Source organism: Nycticebus coucang, chromosome 6, assembly GCF_027406575.1.
Source record: "Nycticebus coucang isolate mNycCou1 chromosome 6, mNycCou1.pri, whole genome shotgun sequence".
Lineage (NCBI taxonomy): Eukaryota > Metazoa > Chordata > Mammalia > Primates > Lorisidae > Nycticebus > Nycticebus coucang.
Window position 1 is genome coordinate 78,557,654 of NC_069785.1, and position 19,026 is coordinate 78,576,679.

A 19,026-nucleotide genomic window follows, 5' to 3' on the forward strand; every position below is an offset into this window, starting at 1 on the left:
CCCGAGTACCTAGGCTCATGCTGGCTGGTACCATATGGGGAATCAAGAGGGGAGGAAAGGCTGTCCTGGCCCTCCAGGAAGATGAGAGCTGCTTATCCTCAGGAGGACTGCTGGGAGCCAGGTGCTGAGTTCGATGCCACAGTCACAGCCCCCTCTGGGCACCACCTGCACTCATGTTCTCTCAATCCTGTCATTGTATTGACTCATGTGTGAAGGCCGATTACCGTGGTGCTCCCCGTGCCACACATCTGGGAAATCATACCTGTGATGTGCCTGTCATGTTTATTCCCCCCAATACACAGAAAAATAAACACACAACTATGGAGATATTGTTTGTCTGCCTACCACCTCCATCCCCTGCTGCGCCCAGAAGTGGGGGTCTCCTACTTTGAGAAATGATTGGGCCTCTCTGCGGCAGCTCAGAAAGGATCCAGACTTGGTTTGAGAGGTTGGGGAGACAGGTCAGAGGGGAAGTTTAGTCTAGGGCCACGAGGCCAGGGGCTGGGAGAGCTGTCAGCTGCCTCCCCGGGCTTCCAGCTGGAGGTTATGACCCCTAGTACTGAGGCCTTGGGGCCTCATGGAGGAGCCTGACTCCCTGTGTCCTCCCCCTGCAGGGGCCTTCGAGATATGTGATGAAGGATTAAAACAGGAGAGGCGGGGTCCGAGTGGGTCTTTGGGGCTGGGAAGGTAAGGCTAAGGCCCAGGGAGAGGCCTCCAGGTGCTCTGTCCCCACCCTCTCTCTGGGGACAGCCTGAGGGAGGAAGGCCAGCAGTGGCATTGGCTGGACACCGTACCGTGTGCCAGTCCGTGTGTTCCTTCTCTCTTTTGTACCCTCCCAGCAGTCCTAAGATGGTGTCTGCATTTTATGGAGAGGGAAGTGGACTCAGAGACTTGACTTTCTCAAGGTCACAGGGCCAGTGGGTGGGAGGAGCATAATTGCATCCCACCCTGCCTGGGGCCAGAAACCCTGCTGTTCCCAGAGCCCTGCCCGCCCAGCTGGTGGCACGTGTGCTTGCATGTGGGTGTGTGTATCAGCGATTGACAACCTATGTGAGTATGTAAGTCAGTGTGCCAGTGAATGAGAGTATGTGTGTGTGACAGAGAGAAAGCATGTGAGGGGTATATGAGCATTTATTGCCCAGCCAAGGATCAGACCCATTTGTGTGCATGGACCCCACTGCTGCGCTGCTCTAGCTGACAACCATCTCCTTTCTCCCCACAGTCGCCTGTGTCCACAGGTCCTGAGGCTGCAGTGCCCATGGGCAGAGAGGGTGACTGGGTCAAGTCCAGGCTGACCCCACCTCAGCTGCACTCCCTTGATGCCCACCTAGCCTGAGGTGAGAGGTCACTCCGGCCATCGGGCAGAGTAGGGGTGGTGTGAGCCATGGGGGTGTGGGGTCTCCAGGGGAGACCATCTCAGGACCCTCTCTCTGGGGGTCCTCTGTGTCTTCCTCCCTACGCTCTGTCAGGTCCAGGAGGTTTGCTGTGGCAATGTCACCTCCTGCCAGCCCTTGCTATGGCAGGGCTCGGGCAGCCAGCTCAGAAGCCTGGGGCATTCTTCCCAGCCTCATGGTTTCCTGGACAGAGCTGGCTAATGGCTTCCTGTGTGGCATGGGAGGTCTCTAAAGGGGAGCTGCAGGGCTCTGTCCTTGGTGCTGTCGCACTGTTGACCAAATACGTGCCTGACTCCAGGTCATGAGGGAGCAGGAACACGTAGACTGAGACAGTCAGGGTCCAAGAAACTGTCAAGAGGCTGGCATTGCCTATGACATGTGGAGTTTAATGTGGCTTCATGCCAGAGTCAGCGTGTGGGACCAGACACCTTCAGAGCCGGATGAGGCTCAGACCCCAGGGATGTATGTGTGACAAGCCCTGACAGCCAGGTGACCTTGGCCCTCTGTGAACAGAGCAGATGGGCTCTTGGACTGTATCACGAGGAGCGAGACACCAAGAATGTGGGAGATGACAGGCCGTCCCGTTTCATGTTCCATGTGACCAGCTATGGAGGAGCCATAGCATATCCCAAAGAAGTGGGCGATGGGAAGGACAGGACCTGGGTTGCTGCCTGGTTGGATCCCTGGTTACCTTGTGACCTTGATCAAGTCACCTTGTATCTGGACCAATCCCCTGTTCTTGACAGTCCTCTGGGACCCACGAGAAGGCTGCAGAGGGACTTTGCTAGGCAGAAGGAATGGTGGGGAAGGCTCCGGGCAGCAGGCCGGCCTGCTGTATCATCCTCATTTTTCAGAAGCAGAAGGCCTTGGCAGTTCATCAGGGCAGCGGGCCTGGAATCCCTTCTCCTGAAGCATTGGGTGACAGTTATGGTGTGACTGAGGCTCTGTCAGCCCTGTCCTCTAACTGGGAAGCTGGTGGGGTTGGGTGTGGAGCAGCCGCTTGGATTTCCTTCCTGGGCACTAGGCCTGGCTCTGAAGTCCAGTCATTTTCATCAAAATATTTCTGCTAATTAATTGGTTCTGGGTGGAATGCACAGCTAATGATCCCCTCCAGTTTAACCTATAATTGCTGATGGGAGATGGGGAATGAGGATGTGGTCAGGGTCATTGGAGAGGTGGTCAGGGTGACGGAAGGTAGAGTGATCTGGACTCTTTTTACAACCTGGCCAGGAGGCTATAGTAGCTTCCCACTGCCCAGGCAGACAGTAGCACCCACAGGCGTGCCAGGGTGGGGCACATCAGGTGGGGAAAAGGGGGAGGGCTAATCCAGGGTCGGGAGGCACCTCTCTCAGCTGGGGGGCTGGCAGGGCTGTTGGGGGAGGTGATGCTTGGGCTGAGCCTTAAAGTCTGGAGGTCCTTTAAAAACATTCTATTTTTCTGATAATAAGAAAGTAATGTGTGTTCTCTATAGAAAAATGTGAGCACTTGAGTGTTTAGCCTGTCAGTCTTTTACAAAATATGTATTTCTGACATAATTGGGATCAAGCTGTACTTACTGTTTTCTAACCGGCCTTTTGTGCTTAATACCATACCAAGATCATTTCCCATCATTAAATACTCTTCTACAATGTGAGTTTTGATGGCGGTGTAATGTTTCAGCCTGTGCGTGCCAGGGCATGTTTAACCAATTTTCTGTGGTGTATTTTGATGGTTCCCAGTTTGTCCTTACAAATAATGCCTGAATGAACAAAGGGTTATGGAGGGCAGAAGAGATTTGGGGTGGGTCTGGGGGTAGGTCCCAACCTAAGCGCAGATACAGAGGTAGGGGAGTTTGGAGTGTGTTTGGGGAGTGGTGGCCAGAGGGGGCTGGAGCTGGTCCTGGAGCATCTTGGAGGCTGTGCCGAGCAGCTGGGGTGTAGCTCAGCAGAGCTCTATACTCCCGGAGGAAGCTCAGGTTTTTCCTTGCTGTTCCCTGCTTCTTTTGTCCTGTCCTCCAGTGCTTCAGTCAATGGAGGGAGGAGCAGGGTGGCATTGGAATGGCAGGTAAGGTTGGGGGTCCCAGATGCCATAGCTATTGACCTCTGCCCTTCGGTGAGCCCTGCCCAGGTCTCCTTGCAGGAGGGATGCAGGCTCAAGTTGTGAACATCTCTGTACTCCTGGTTGGCACGGCTGGCCTACAGTCCTCCTCTTCAACCCGTTGGTGGTGGGGAGCCCACGGCAGGAGCACTGGAAGGCTAGGAAAGGAGGCTGGGGGTGACGTGTCATGTCTTTCAGGAAGCTTCCCTGATCTCTTGCTTGAGCTAGCGGCTTCCTTCCTGGAGCTCCCTCCCCTGTGTGCGTCTTTTGGGCTCAACACTGTGCATACTCTGGTTGGGATGACCCATTGGCGTGGGCTGTTTCTCCCCACAGACTGTGGGGTGTCTCAGGGCAGACTGTCTCCTGAGTTGCTCCTCTATCCTGTGGCATACACCAGCGGCTACACAAGGCTTGTCGAAGTCGTCGTCTCTTCAGTGGTTCATTCATCCTCCATGTGGCCTGTACTTACTGGACACCTGCTCTGCATCGGGCGTTGTCCTGTGTGCCCCGGGTCACATCCACAGGTGGGTAAGTTAGAACTTGTAATTGCCCTCAGAGAGCCCACATTCCAACAGCTTAGTGAGAAAAAACCCAGATAAGTGAATTAACAATACAAGGCCAGGGAGTTGTAAATACCACAAAGAAAAAGAAGGCTAGAAAAGGGAGCAAGTGTGAAATGGGAGCCCCTCTCTGTGGGGTGGTCGGGAAAGGCCTCTCGGATGATGCATCCTTTGAGCAGAGACCAGAGCAGAGGGAACAGGCTCTGTGGAGGTCTGGACAGGCTCTGGGCTGGGACCAGCACAAGGGTCCCTTGTGGCTGGAGGGCAGCTGGTGTGGAGAGGCTGAGAAGCGAGGCTTGCAGAGCTGAGAGTCAGTTGTGCAGGGGATGTGAGGCTTGCAGGCTCCTCTCACTGCCTGCTGAGACAGCATCATGGGGTGGGTGCGAGAGAGCAGAGCTGGCAGGTCAGTTGGCAGATCCCAGCATCAGTCCAGATGGGAGATGGTGGGGCTGGATCTGGGTTGGGGGAGATCCCGGCCAGGGAGTGGGTAGGCACTGGAGCTGTTGACTAAGCTGAAGTATGGGGAGCTGAGATGGCTTGTAGGGGAGAAGCGAGAGTCCTGTTGGGAAGTGTTTGATGTGCTGGTGTCCTCGTGGGGAGGTTGCACAGACAGAGAGGAGTGTAAACCTGCAGCTGAGGCAGGAGAGGGCTAGAGATGCAGGTGGGTGAGTCCTCAGCATCTGGGTGGATTTCGGAGCCTCTGAGCCTGGACAAGATCATGTAGAGAAGAAATCTGGGCCTTGTTGCTTAGGGTGAGTCCAGCCCAGGGGCCCCCTTGCTGCTAGGTGGGCTTGTTACTCCAGCCTTGCAGACAAGGTCTCTGGATTTACCAGTCCATAGAAACTACTGCCAGCTCACCCTCCCAGCTGCTCCTCCCAAATGGCCTAATAGTTGACACCATCATTCTTAGCATTTGTCAGGACTGTGGTGGGCAGGAAGTGTGCTCATACCGGGCCTAATCCTCTTACCCTTTTCTGCCCCAAGGGAGCCTCAGCCTCATGTGGTGAGTCTGGAGCAGCCGAGGCCCTGGTAGTGGCTAATACAGGCCTTCCTTCAGGTCATGCTCCTCCTCAAGAACCTGCAATGACTCCTTATGGTTTAAGGTTGAAATCCAAGATCTTTCTCCTGGGTATTCAAGGACTTTTCCTGATCTGTCTGGAGCCCACCCTTTCTGGGTCCCCTTCTTTCTGACAGGTGACTCTGCTCCTTCATCCCTCCCAACCTCACACACATCAGGCTCTGTCTTACCTTTCATCACATTGATATAGAATGCTTTTCTTAACCACTAGCCAAAGCCCACCTCTTCCAGAACGTCTTCTCTTACTCCCCCACCTCCTTGGGTCCCTTTGAGTGGCTGTTCGTACCCTGTGCCTGGTCCTCCCCATCTCAGCATTGCTCTTGCCTTCAGCTTGTCTTGATCTTTGCCCTCCGTATCCTCTTGTCTCTCAGGTGTCCTGTCCATGTGCTGCCCGCCACCCCCATGCACTGCTGTCAAAGCTCTTCCCTAATGGAATCCCATTTCAACCATGGAGCCCTTTGGGTACCAAAACTTGGTTCTGTATCAGGACCACCAAGGGATGCCGTTAGAGCAAGGATCCTCTGGGGTCCACCCAGACCTCCTGATCCAGAGTTGCAGGGGGAACCGAGGTATCAGGGTGACTAACAAGCCCCATAGTCACATCTTGATGGCCAGCCAAGTTGGGATGCATTGGCCCAACCCAGACTTATGGTGAGGAGGGCAGGGTCCTTGAGATTGTGTGGCCTTCTGACCTTTATTTGCATGCCTTTAGGGACAGGGACCTCATGTTCCCCAGGGAAGCCCAGGCTTTGGAGGCAGATCTGATGCCCCTCTTCCTTATGCTGACTGAGCTGAATCTGCCTCTCTAACCTTTCATGGATGGGTCTGGGCTGCACATGGAGCAGGGGGCATGTTTGGGATCTGGGAGCTCTCCTTTCCCACCTCCCAGGCCCAGCGTGGGGCCTGGCATGGGCAAGGACTTGGTAATGTCTGTGGATGGATGGAGGACTGGCGCCCTCCACTTCTGCCTGCCCAGAGCCTCCTCAGGGCATTGTTCTTGCTGTTCTCTCCCACCCTCTATTAAAGAAGCGACTGCTTGGGGTGGTCAGGGCTCAGAAGATACAGATTCCTCATACTCAGGCTGCTGCAGCCACACTGCCCAGTCGCTCTGTGTGTTTGCTGATCCAGCCATCACTAGGGATGGCACTGCCCATCCTTCAACTCATCCTACCCATATCATGGTCATGTGGAAGATGGATGCTGTTGTTCCTGTTCTTCCAGGAAGCACCTACTATGTGCCAAGCAGTATCCTGGGGATAATTGAACCAGCCAAGGACCAGAGAGGAAGGGCGCTCGTCCCATGTCATACAACTACCGAAGGGCCGAGTCTGCACTGGAACCCAGTCTTTGGGAGTATAGGATTGCTAGGGCTGCTGTAATACAGTACCACACACTATGTGGCTTAAGCACAGATTTATCGTCTCCTAGTTCTAGAGTCTGGAAGTCTGAAAGGACTGTTTCCTTCTGAGGGCTGTGGGGGGCTTGTTCCAGGCCTCTGGTGTTGGTTTGAGGATGACCGTCTACCCTGTGCCACTTCCCATGGTCTTCTCCCTGGAGCCACATTGTTAAACTGCTCTCCCTACACAGTATTTCACAACGTAGACTGTCTCTCCAAATTTCTTCTTATAAGGACACCAGTCTACCGATTCAGGGCCCACCCTACTCCAGTCCGACCTCATCCTAATTGGCTAATTATCTCAGCAATGACCCAGTTTCCAAATACGGTCACATTCTGAGGTTTGAGGGGTTAGAGTTTCAACCTATAATTTTTGGAGGGACACAATTCTACTCATAACAGCAGGTGACTAGAGATATGATTTTCATAGCGGTGAGCTGTCCTGGGGTAACTCTGGTGACTGTGAACTTCTCATGCTGTGTAGTGCACACGTACAGTATCGGAGTCACCCCAAGCTATCTGGAACACAGAGAGGAGATTCCTACATCAAGACTGGGACCAGTGCTCCCCTGAGGTCTGCTCCAGCCTGAGAGTGCCCAGGCACACGGTGCATCCCTGTATCCATGCACCCCTCACATCGGGGTAACAGGCAGGCACGCATAGTGGGCTAGGAGGAGGAGCTCCCAGTCAGTAATGCAGGGCCCTGGGGCAGTGGCTTTCACTTCCAGGCCTCAGCCCTACCTGACTGAATTAGGGACTTATCCTGTTTGCCTGCGGTTGGATTCAAGGGAGAAAATGTATAGGAAAGGGCTTTGTTTTCATTCATCTTTCATCTATTCACTCTGCAAGTACTTAAGTGAAATTGTGTGTTGGGTCCATGCTGTCCTCAGGGACACAGAGATGGTCATGAGCCTTTGCCCTCAAGAAATAGGCTGTGGGCGGAGCAGGTGTGGGTGTCAGTTAAAGTTATGACTCGCTGGAGCTAGACTGCCTGGGATCCAATGCCAGCTCTGCCATTGGATAATTGTGTGAATTTAGGCAACTTGCCTAAGCTCTGTGGGCCTCGGTCTCTTCAGCAGCAAATAGGGATTAATAGCATGTGTCTGGAGTGGGTGAGGTAGGTAGATGCATGTAAAGGGCTTAGAGCAGAGTCTGCCACATAGTGAATGCTTAGGAAATGGAATTCTAGTGATCAGCTGTGGGAGAGTGTGGGGTGGTGGGGGTTATGTGCAGCCATTCATTGAATGTCAGGCTCTGGGAAACCCTCAGGGAAGGGGAGGTTTGCTGTCATTTTAATCCTTTAGCCACATGTCATCCTCTTCTCTGAGTACAGACACTGTGGGGAGGGGTGGCGAGGAGGAATATGGAGAGGTAGGGTGCTTTCTCACAGTCAGTGGGGGCCTGGGGTCGGTGTGGTTTTCAGGGTTAGGGTTAGGCCTGGACTTGTGTGGTTGTCAGGGTTAGGATTTGGCCTGGGGTCTGTGTGGTGGTCAGGGTTAGGCCTGGTGTCTGTGCGGTGGTCAGGGTTAGGGTTTGTCCTGGGGTCTGTATGAGGGTCAGGGTTAGGGTTCTGCCTGGGATCTATATGGGGGTCAGGGTTAGGGTTAGGCCTGGGTCTGTGTGGTGGTCAGGGTTAGGGTTCGGCCTGGGTCTGTATGGAGTTCAGTGTTAGGATTCGGCCTGGGGTCTGTATGGGGTTAGGCTTAGGGTTAGGCCTGGTGTCTCTGTGGTGGTTAGGGTTAGTGTTCGGCCTGGGGTCTGTATGGGGGTCAGGGTTAGGGTTAGTGTTAGGCCTGGGTCTGTGTGGTGGTGAGGGTTAGGGTTCGGCCTGGGTCTGTATGGAGTTCAGTGTTAGGATGCAGCCTGGGGTCTGTATGGGGTTAGGGTTAGAGTTAGGCCTGGTGTCTCTGTGGTGGTTAGGGTTTGGGTTCGGCCTGGGTTCCTTGTTGTGGTCAGGGTTAGGGTTAGGCCTGGTGTCTCTATGGGGGTCAGGGTTAGGGTTCGGCCTGGTGTCTGTATCGGGGTCAGGGTTAGGGTTCGGCCTGGGGTCTGTATGGGTGTTAGGGTTAGTCCTGGGGTCTGTGTGGTGGTCAAGGTTAGGGTTCGGCCTTGGGTCTGTATGGGGGTCGGGGTTAAGTTTAGGCCTGGGGTCTATGTGGTGGTCAGGGTTATGTTTCCGCCTGGGGTCTGTTTGTGGTCAGAGTTAGGGTTTGTTTGGGGTCTGTGTGGTGGTCAGGGTTAGGGTTTGTCCTGGGGTCTGTGTGGTGGTCAGGGTTAGGGTTTTTCCTGGGGTCTGCGTGGTGGTCAGGATTAGGGTTTTTCCTGGGGTGTGCGTGGTGGTCAGGGTTAGGGTTCAGCCTGGGGTCTGTATGGTGGTCAGGATTAGGGTTCGGTCTGGGTCTGTATGGGAGTCAGGGTTAGTGTTAGGCCTGGGGTCTGTGTGGTGGTCAGCGTTAGAGTTTGGGTTTGTCCTGGAGTTGTGTGGTGGTCAGGGTTAGGGCAGCGTGCTGTTTCTCCTGCTGGTCCCTGGGGCGGCTCCACATTTAGGGAAGGCTGGGTGGTCCCTGTGCTTGGCTTTTAGTCTTTGTGTTTAGTCCGCATGTTTAGGGGAGAGGAGATGGTGGGGAAACAAAATTAAAATTCCTCTTTGAGAAGTTAACAACTTCCCAATTAAAGGATTCTTATTTGTGAGATGCCTTAGAGGCCTTTTCAATCAAGAGGCTCTTCTGAATAATGAAAGGGCTGAGCTGGGCTTGGAGTGGAGCCTGAGCTGCTGACTAGGAGGTGGGATGAGGATGGGTACCCTGGCTGGGTTGTGATGGGGGTGAAGCTTAAAGGCTGTTCTCTCTGACCTCAGCCCACACATGCACTTGGCTTCACGCCCTCCCTGGCTTCTCCCCATAACTGGCTGTTTCCTATGCTGGCTTGGCTCTCAGTTTTGTCCATTTTTGGAGCCCCTTCCAGTCTGACCACTTTATGCCATCCCATTTACTCTTGGGGACACTTCTGCTGGGCTCCTCTGGCTCTGCCCTCCATGATAGTAAGTAGCAGTGGATGTGGTCTGACAGTGTGCTCTGATGGGGACAGTATCCTCTTGGCTTGTGAGACCCCAGCTTCCTGGTGCCCATGCCACACCTGCTACCTAGACCTAGCTCTCACAGTGGCATCCTGGGTGTGGTTCTGTTATTGTTTGTGGGTGTGTCTACCTGCCCATCAGCTTGGCACCCCCACCCAATGCTACCTCTGGTTCCCTGGGAAGCTCTTGGATCTGTGCCACCTGGAGTTGAGTGTCTGCTGGTGTCCCAGGAGAGGTGTACCCTCAGGTCCTGCTGGGATTAACTGGTGGGCACTGAGGCCCGGAGTGGGTCGCCCAAGATGTCCTTCCCATCTTGACAGTACATGGGAGGCAGATGTGACCACCCCATTTACAGACAAGGAAGCGGAGGCTCAGGGAAGTGAGGTGACCCTCTGAGGAGAGAGGAGTTCTCATGCCATGTCTTCCTGGGTTCTCCAGGTCACTAAGCAAAGAGGATTTGGAGGATACATTGGCCAACACCCTCACCTCTGCGGCTAGTGCAGGCAGTTATCCCAGCCCTGACAGGGACTGCCCCAGCACTTGCCAGGGTCATTTAAGGAGATGGCCCATGGGTGGTTCCTCCGTCTAGGCAGTATGGAGGGTGGCGGGAGTGTTTGTAGTCCACATCTGCCGCCTCCATCCTTCCCATGCATGGCCTACTTTCCAGACCCATCGCAGCCGAGGCTGTCTGTGTAAATACCCAGAGCTGTGAAAGCACAGACCCTCAGAAAGGTCAGCTGACCATGCAGGTGCTCCCTAGAGACCTGGGGTTAGGGACAGGAGGGGGGGTGTCTAGCAGCTTGCGGGGGGATGGCATGGGGTGAGGTAGAGTGTCCTGATAAGCTGTCCTGACCAGGTGGCAGCTGAGAGAATTTGGATTCAACCTGCCACTTATTTGCCTGAGCAAGTGACAGCCTCTCTGGACCTCTATTTATCCTGAGTGGCACAGATAACCTCCATGAGGGTGCTGAGAATCAGATGGAAAGCTGTGCAAACCCCCTGGACCCTGGGCTGGTGGGTCTTTTATATGGAACATGGATCTATGCATTGTGTATTAATAGCACCATTTTGGTGGGGCTGGTTCCCATCTGAGCCTTGCTGCTTGGGCAGGTGAGTCACATCTTTTAACCTTAGTTTCTCTATCTGCACAATGGGCATAATAATACCTACCTGTGGAGGTCTTGTATTTACCAGTGGGTGTCCTCTATACCTTTCTCCTTGTATCATTTGATGAGCTTATCCTTCCTGAGTGCTCAGTGGGATTTGCCTGGGCTTGGTTGCCGCAAAATGGGCAGGTGACATGGTCTTTGCCTTTGGGCAGCAATATGACATTAGAGAGATTAAGGAGAAATTCTGTGAGCCTCAGAAAAGGGAAGGAGATAGTCAGAAAGGGCTTTTTGGAGGAGTCTGGTCCTTAGGGTTCAGGAGGATTTGGGGAGGCTGGGGGACAGGGAAGAGTGGCAGGCCTGGTTGGGATCAGGTGAGCAAAGACCAGGTGGGAAGGACAGGCAGGACAGGATATAAGCTGCGAGAGTACCTGGTGGCAGGGGTGGGGGTGAGGGTGTCAGAGCCCAAAGAGGTGCCATCCCTGGAGCCCTGGTGGGGGTGGAAGACCAGGAGTTGGGGGTGGAACAGCTGTCTCCTGCCTAGGGCAGAGGGACAACACACATGCAGCCTGGATCCCAGCACACAGGCCCACCTGGGGAGGGTGGGGGTTTAGTGCCGGGTCCATCCCTGGGACTCTCCACTCTCCAAGACCTTAGGTAGGAGGTGTGAAGGCCTTGGGCAAGGTCTGGGAGGAGGCTGGTGGCAGCTGTGCATACTGGCAGGACCCCACCTGTGGAGATCAGCCTGGGGCAGCCAGAAGGAAGGTACCAGAGGCTTTGGCTTCCCTAAGAGGAGGATATAGGAGTAGCCTTCAGTAGGCTGGGAGAGCAGGAGACTCACCCTTACAGAAAACCCACTGCCAAGCCTTGAGTCAGACTTGCTCTGAACTTGAGCTTGTTTGATTTGCACAACAGCCCAGATTGGGGGTTGGCACTTAGCCTCATTCTAAGGAGTTGGAAGCTAGGCTCAGGGAGGCTGATGATTCCCCTGCCCTGGGTCATGTTTCACATATTGAACTCCAAACCTCATGCCTTTCACCAGCCTGAGGCTACTCCCCAGGGTGTGGTTTTTAGATAGGATGACCCCCAGTATTCCCTGGGTAGGCTGGGTTGAGCTGCACCCAAATATACTGTCTTCTTTGAGGTGAGGGTACACTCAGTGCTTCCACAGCACTGGGGCCTGTGGGCTCTGGTTCCCTGCTCCCATCTCCCTGGGGGTCTGGTGGTAGACTGGGTTTGGGGATCTAGGGGTTCTTCCTAGCCTAAGCCCACTTGTGCCCCTGAGCCACTGAGAGAGGCTTTAAAGTCTCAGTCCCAAATTAAAACCTATGAGTGCCTCAAAACAATGAAAAATTTCCCTAATAAAAGAAGGGGCCCATTCAGCCATGTCCTAAATGAATGGAGTGACTTCCGGGATTAATTCAGGATGTATGGGAGGGCACCCAGCTGCGAAAAGTGCGCAGTGGATATTGTAACAAATTGTTTGCTGGCAAGAGGAATAATTCTTAATGTGCACCGGCTGCAAGGGGAAGGTACCTTGGCTCCCTGCTTCTTGGTCCCTCATCAGCTGGGCATGCCGGGCAGGCTCTCTGCCAGGGCAGCCCTGCCTCTAGGCCTCTGGACTTTCAGCAACAACTTTCCCATCCTACAAACTGGTCTGAGTGAAATTTAGTGGGCCCAGTGTCTGCCTGTAGAGCCCCTAGGGCCTTCTGAGTCCTGCTGTCTCCCACCTGCTCTGTGCCCTTGGCTGGGTGCTGTGCTTGCTAAATGCTAATTCCTCCTCTCCTGCCATGTGGCCCAACTTCTGTTCTTTGGACCTGCTAGAGACCCAGGCCTGCACACCCTCAGACAACCCAAAGGAGGCTCCTGACAGACTGGTTCTCAGCAAACCTCAGTTTACCTGTCAGTGCTTGGGTAGCTGTGTCCTCCCTAGCTCCCTTGCTCTGGGCATGAGTTGGGTGGGGGCGGAACTGAGGCTCCCTGGTCAGTTGTCCCAGCTTCCTAAAGTGTCTTTAAGGCTATCCTGCAATCGGGGCAAAGCAAAGTCTACTCACTCAGGGACTAAATGGACACCACAGAGGTCCATATGGAGCAAGGCCTCCTGTGTTCTACTTCCAACTCCCAGCTGGGATTTGTCCAGTGTAGAGGAAAAAAGCACAGGGTCCCGAGTCAGACAGACCTGAATTTGGATTCTAGTTTTACCACTGACTGTGGGATGCTGGGCAACTCCCGCAATCTTTCCAGCTCCTTCCTCTGTAAGGGATGAGATATGTCTTGTCATCATTATTTTTGAGAGCACAGCTCCATTCATCCACATAGCAGCCCCAGAAGGTACGTCCTGTGATGATCGCCGTTATATAGATGAGTAAACAGAGGCTCGGCAGGTGGATTAAGTTGTACAGAATGGCTGGGCCAGGACTTGGGCCTGGGTCTGTCTGCTTCCTTATAGCTGATTCATGGAGTTGTTTAGAGAATAGGGCCTAGATTACAGATGCTGCCTGCTTTCCTGAGAAGAAGGAGTGCTGAGGCCCTTCAGAGGCTGGGGCAGGAGACTTTGGGGACAGAGACTCGGACCCCCTTCTCACCACTCCCCTCTGGCTTGGAGCTGACCCACCCTTTCATTCATTCATTTACTCACTCATTCATCAAGTGTTGATGAAACCTGAGTGCCAGGTGCTGTTGTAGGTTCTGGGGATATAGCACCTAGAACATTCTGCACACTGTCATTGCCATCAGGTAGCTTCCACTCTTGTGAATGATGGTGAGCCAAACAAACAAAGACTGTGATGAGATTGGGAGAGGAATAAACAATGCCATGGAATAGTGAGGCAGGTGACATTGAGGGGCTTGGAATAGCAAGGCAGCAGCCTGCAGGAAGGAAGGAGCTGAGTGTGTTTGGAGACCTGGGGGGTGGGGAATGAGGGAGAGAGAGAGGATAGGAGGTGGGAAACAGAGGCTTGGTGGCCCTGCTGAGGAAGATGGAGGTGAGGTGGGCTGGGGGGGATGCTATGGAGTGTGTCAAGCATGAGAGCGATGGGACTTGATTTGTATTTTCTTTCTTTTTTCTTTTTTTTATTTTTTGCAGTTTTTGGCCAGGTCTGGGCTTGAACCCGCCACCTCTGGCATATGGGGCCGGTGCTTGTACTTTCAAATTCTGCTCTGGCCTCTGTGTGGAGAGAATGCATTAGAGTGGTGGCAGGGAGAGCAGGGAGCATGTGGGAAGGCAGGTACAGGGGCCCTAGGAGAGAGGTCATGGTTGCCGGTTGGTGATAGAGGTGGCAAGCGACTGGGTGATGGTGGCACCATTTTCTGAGATGGGGCACCAGTGAGCCAAAGGGACCACCATTCCTTTGTTAGTGCCAGAGACCTTTGCGTGTCTGTGGACACTCTCAAGATGCTTTCAAAGCAACTTATCGCTTCTGGTAATACTTCTCCAAGGGCAAAAGCCTTGCTCTAATACATTGGATCGTCTCACTGCCAGTCCATGTTTCAGATGAGGAAATTGAGGGGTTCACCTCAGTCCCCAAACCGCACATGGTCTTTCTCTAGATCCCTGGCCTTGAGAGGAGAAAGCAAGAACCTGAGTGCTACTTGATGGGAGGGGTGGCGGGAAATCCCAGGGATTGGGGAGCCCAGTGCTGCCTCCTGCTGACGCCTCTGCTTGTGCACGCATGTGCACACTTGAGCATGCGCGTGTGTTGGGCCCATTAACAAACAGAGAAATAAATTAACAAGTATTCAACCCACCAAATGTTCCTTCTGTTCTGTATAATAGAGCACGGGAACATAATTTTCCCCTGGAGCAAATTGCCACAGCTGAACCTGTTCCTCGTTTTCCTCCAAAAACTGCTTAAAATTCTGGAACGCTTGTTGATTTCGGGTCCTTTCCCTTTCTGGCTCCTGTCCCCAACCCCCCAGGCTGCTTCCCTCCGCCTTCCGTGTTCTGGGCCTCAGAGGAGCCAGATTGTCACAGCTCCAGGGTTACCACTCTGCAGATGGGAAGAACCTGGGAGGCAGCAGCTCAGGCTGGGGCACAGAGGGTGAGGGGCTTTTGGTGCATGGAGCATGAATGAAATGCCCAGGGCTGGCAGAAAGGACCAGAAGCTTCCCACTGGGCCTGCCATAGACATGCTGTGTGACCTTGGGCAAGTCATTACCCCCTCTGGACTTTAGTTTCTGCCTGGCAAAATGAGGCTGATCATGCTTGCCATTGCCGTATGAAAGAGCCTGGTGGTGTACGGAGCACTTTGTAGATGTGAGTAGACGTGAACTGCCTCCCGAGGACACCACGTGCAGGGAAGAGCCCCCCTCCACTCCCCAGGCCCTTCTAAGGAGCCTTTGGATTCAGGGACTCTTGGCCTGCTTTTGAATTCCTCTAGGGCACTTCTAATTTTCTTAAAGCAAATTAATTTTAATCCACTTTAATTAAACATGTCTTATGAAAATGTATATTTATTTATAGACCTTCTCTCTGCATTCCCAATCATTTCTGCCATTCAGAGCTGAGCCCAGGCCCCATTTCTAAGCAGCCCCCTTAGGGGTGGGAGCTGGGTTGGGGGAGGCTTGTGCACATTGATTTCTGGCTGGCTCCAACCTGGCTGAATTACCTTTGCCAGAGACAGGAGGGGGAAGCTGAAAACTAGGGCTTAGGAGCCAGAAAATTCCAACCTCCTACCCCTGGTTGCAGGATGGCCTCTGTGCGCCTTAACAGAGGAATTAAATTCCTCCCAAATTGGTGAGGGTTTGCAGACCAGATAAAGGATGAACCTGGCCCATTATGTGGCAAGGTTCGGTCAGCCAGGGCCTGGCACCCTAGGACGGCTCAAAACCTGTCTCCTCCAAGGATCTCTCCTTGACTTTGCCATCAATCTCAGTGCACTCAGGCTGCAAAATGCTGCAGACTAGGCGGCTTAAACAATAGTTCCGGAGGCTGGGAGTCTGAGAGCAGGGTGCCAGCATGGCTGGGTGCTGATGTGGGCTCTCTTCCTGGCTTACAAATGGCAGCCTTCTTGCAGCATCCTCACACAGTAGAGGCAGGGGTGAGGGGGAGAGAGAGAGAAGAGGGTAAGCACTGAGGGTTCCACTTTTTTGGCTTCATGTTACTTTAATTACTTCCTTACTCCAAATATGTCACATTGGGGAATTGGTCCTCAACATCTGAATTTGGGGGGCAAATTCAGTCCACAGTGACAGTCCTGTCCCCTGGATAGGTTGAACCTGCAGTTTGGTATTGTGCTGTAAACTGGTTTAATTCCCCCCAAGGTCATTCCCAGCACAGGCCTGGGCAAACTGGGGGCTCCATGATGACATTGTGGCTTGAGCTGCTTCCTGGCTGAGGCTGTAATTTGGGGGAGTTTCCAACCCCTTGGTCTGGTGTGTAATGGGTGGACTCCATATCCCTGCCTCTCCCCACATCTGGGCTGCATATGGGCGTGTGAGATGAAGAGGCTTTGTGTGAGACTATAGGGGAGGAGAAGGTGGTGTGACCACAGAGGCAGAGATTGGAGTGATGTGGGCACAGGGCACGGAATGCCAGCGGTCACTAGGAGCTGGAAGAGGCCAGACTCCTCCCAACACCTTGGTTTTGGCCCCGTGAAACTTATTTTGGACGTATGGCCTCCAGAACTGTGAGAGAATACATGTTTGTTTATAAATTTCTTTGTTTTTAAGCCACCAAGTTTGTGGTGATTTGTTACAGCAGCCCTGGGACGCTAACACGGTGACGCAGGCCTGCAGAGAGAGTGAATGAGGTGGCTCTGGTGCCATGGCGTGTGTGTGTCCTGCTGGGGTCAGGGGAAGGCTGGGTGAGCACCTACAATGTGTTGGCCCAGCAGTATGTGAGCTTCCTCACTGTTACATTCCCGACAGTGATGGCCGTCTCTGCAGGGAGGGCTTGAGGAAGGTGCTTGAGTCTTCTAGGCAGTGGGAAAGCCTCATGTGGCCAGGCTGGACTATTGCTCTAAATCAGTGGTTCTCAGCCTGTGGGTCACGACCCCTTTGTAACAATGAAAATACATTGCGGCATTAGGAACATTGAGAAGCCCTAAATGGATCTCTAAGTCCTAATGAAGCTCTAAATGGAGCCCTCAGAGCTGGGCTCTGGGGTCAGCCTGCCTGGTTTTGAATTGAGTCCTGCTTTTCTACCTAGAAGCTGGGTGGCCTTGGCCATGCCTCAGTGTCCTGTCTGTAAAATGAATGTATTAGCAGCACAGACCTTATGGGGTTTTGTGAAGCTTACATTAGTTAAGATATGTAAAACACATAGCCCTTAACTCTTAGGCCTTGAGGCCCTGGCTGTGGTGGTAGGAGCTTTGCTGTCCAAGGATCTGAGTTTGACTCCTAGATTGCCTCAGATCAGCTGTGCTACCTGGGACAAAGGCTTAGTTTTTTCCTCCATAACACTGGCTCCCTGTGCAGCTTCTGGAAGAAGGACTTGGTAGCTGGTATGTAAAGAGCCTACCATGTTGGGGTGGCCAGTTGAGGGTTTAGCCAGGGTCAGCTCCCTTCCTTTCTTCCTGCTAAAGCTCCAGGGCAGGTGACCTACCCTTAGAACACCTCTACTATGAGCAGAGTCTGTCTGCAGGCCAATGAGGCTGGGGACTCTCCAGAGGCTCTGGGCGTGGCAGGGAGGGTGGCCAGGGCAGCCAGAATGAGTGAGGCCTTAATGCGCCCAAATAGCTGAGGCTGTTCGTTTGTGGTTGTAGTAACCTCAGGCACAGCAATGTATTCAGCCCCCATTAGAATCTACGGGGAAGACATGTGGTGATATTTACAGCCCAAATCTCCGTCCCCATAAAGGGAGATAGGGGTAGGGACTTGGAGGGGGAGGGAGGGGCTGGACTTTTTGATAATGTCATAAACGGAGTCTGTCTCCCTGGAAACAGCCGTGGCAGTGCGGCCACAGGCTGACAGATGTGTACGTTGTAATATGGGCCCATGGAGGCGGCGGTGAGGACATTGGGAGGGATGGATGGGCTGTAACTCTCTAGGCCTGGGGCTCAGGGACAGCAGCTGCACTAATGAAGGTATGGCGGGGATGCTGATGAAGGGACAAAGGCCTGGAAGTGGGCCTCTGGAGGGCAGTGAGTGGGGTACCTACTGCTGTCCAGGGTTTGTGGAAACCCTCCAGCCTCTGGCCTGTGGTCCAAGGCCAACCTTAGGTTGCCAACCAAGGTGGCAGGGAGATATTTTCCAGAGTTAGGAAACTGACTCTAGCAATGGCATACAGGAAACCTACTGCACAATGTTGGTCTGAATCTAGAGAGGCACAGACATAGGGAGGAGTGCTGGAGAGCCATAGCACCAGTGAGGAAGGCTATATTACAAGGAGTAGAGTGTGAGATGTAAAGGAGGGGATGGTTGGGGTGTCTCAGCTATGCCAGTTGTGTGAGGGACCCTGTCCTGAGCAGGGTGTGGTAGGCCCATACTACCAGAACTGCTGAGGCTTTAACTCAGTCGTCTCATATCAGGGAGTGCTGGGGACTGGTCTCCAGCCAGGGATGATAGCAAGAGGTGGCAGGTAGGAGCAACTGAGACCTGCAACTTGGACAATGGTAGGCTCAGGGGCTATGCTTCGTGCCCAGAAATCTGAGGGGTGGGACCCCTTCTTTTAAGCTCGAGCCTACATTGGGTGACCAGGGCCCTAAGGTAGAGCCAGATGCAGGGAGGGGGATCTCAATTAGAGCTACAGGTAGTTGCACTGCCTTGTGTGGAGGTGAACTTACTGTTATTGGAAGGATGTAAGTGGGGCCTTGAAGGCCAAGGCCAACGGAGACTGGAGAGGAAGTGCCTGGTAGAGAGGGCAGGGTGGGGATCTGTCCTTCTAGGCCCAAGGTGCTGCTGTCCTCAGTTCTTTGAGATAAGATGACCCATGACATGAGCATATAGCCTGTGTCTCTGCTCCCCTCATGACATACATTGTACCTAAGCCCTTCCTCAAGGTGTGGTTTTAGTCCCAGCTTGGTCCTGACTTACTGTATGACTTCAGCTGTAGCCTTGGCCTCTTTGGGGCAGGACCCAGGGTCACTGAGGAGGAGCCCTGGGTACTGATGCTGCATGCCAGTTTCAGCTCCTCTTGGACACTTTCCTCTACAGACAGTGGGACCCAGGTAAAGAGGGAGGCTGGAAATCCAGGACTACCCACTATGACCCCATGACCAGTTTGCTCTCATATCAGCAAACATGAGGTCAGGAAGCTTCTTGTCATCTGCCTCTGTTGGGTGGCTGTCAGGCTGTGACTGACAGATTGCGTATGCTCACCCTCTGCTCAGAGTTGGACACTTGGGGCTGTGTGTGTGAGTTGGTGTGCACTGAGTGTGAGCCTCCTGCCAGCCTCTGGTG

The 19,026-nt window shown here is 53.5% G+C and overlaps 1 protein-coding gene across 6 annotated transcripts in view; it reads left to right on the plus strand.

Annotated features, from left to right (window-relative positions):
- Positions 1 to 19,026, plus strand: part of LINGO1 (leucine rich repeat and Ig domain containing 1) — a 197,160-nt gene that overhangs the window by 20,942 nt on the left and 157,192 nt on the right. For 4 of the 6 annotated variants that reach the window (XR_008380800.1, XR_008380801.1, XM_053595444.1 and 1 more), the window contains exon 2: positions 1,223 to 1,337. The exons of the other annotated variants lie outside the window; for them this stretch is intronic. The gene's annotated coding sequence lies outside the window, so the exon portion shown is untranslated. The remainder of the gene's footprint in view (positions 1 to 1,222; positions 1,338 to 19,026) is intronic. 6 annotated transcript variants of the gene reach the window in all.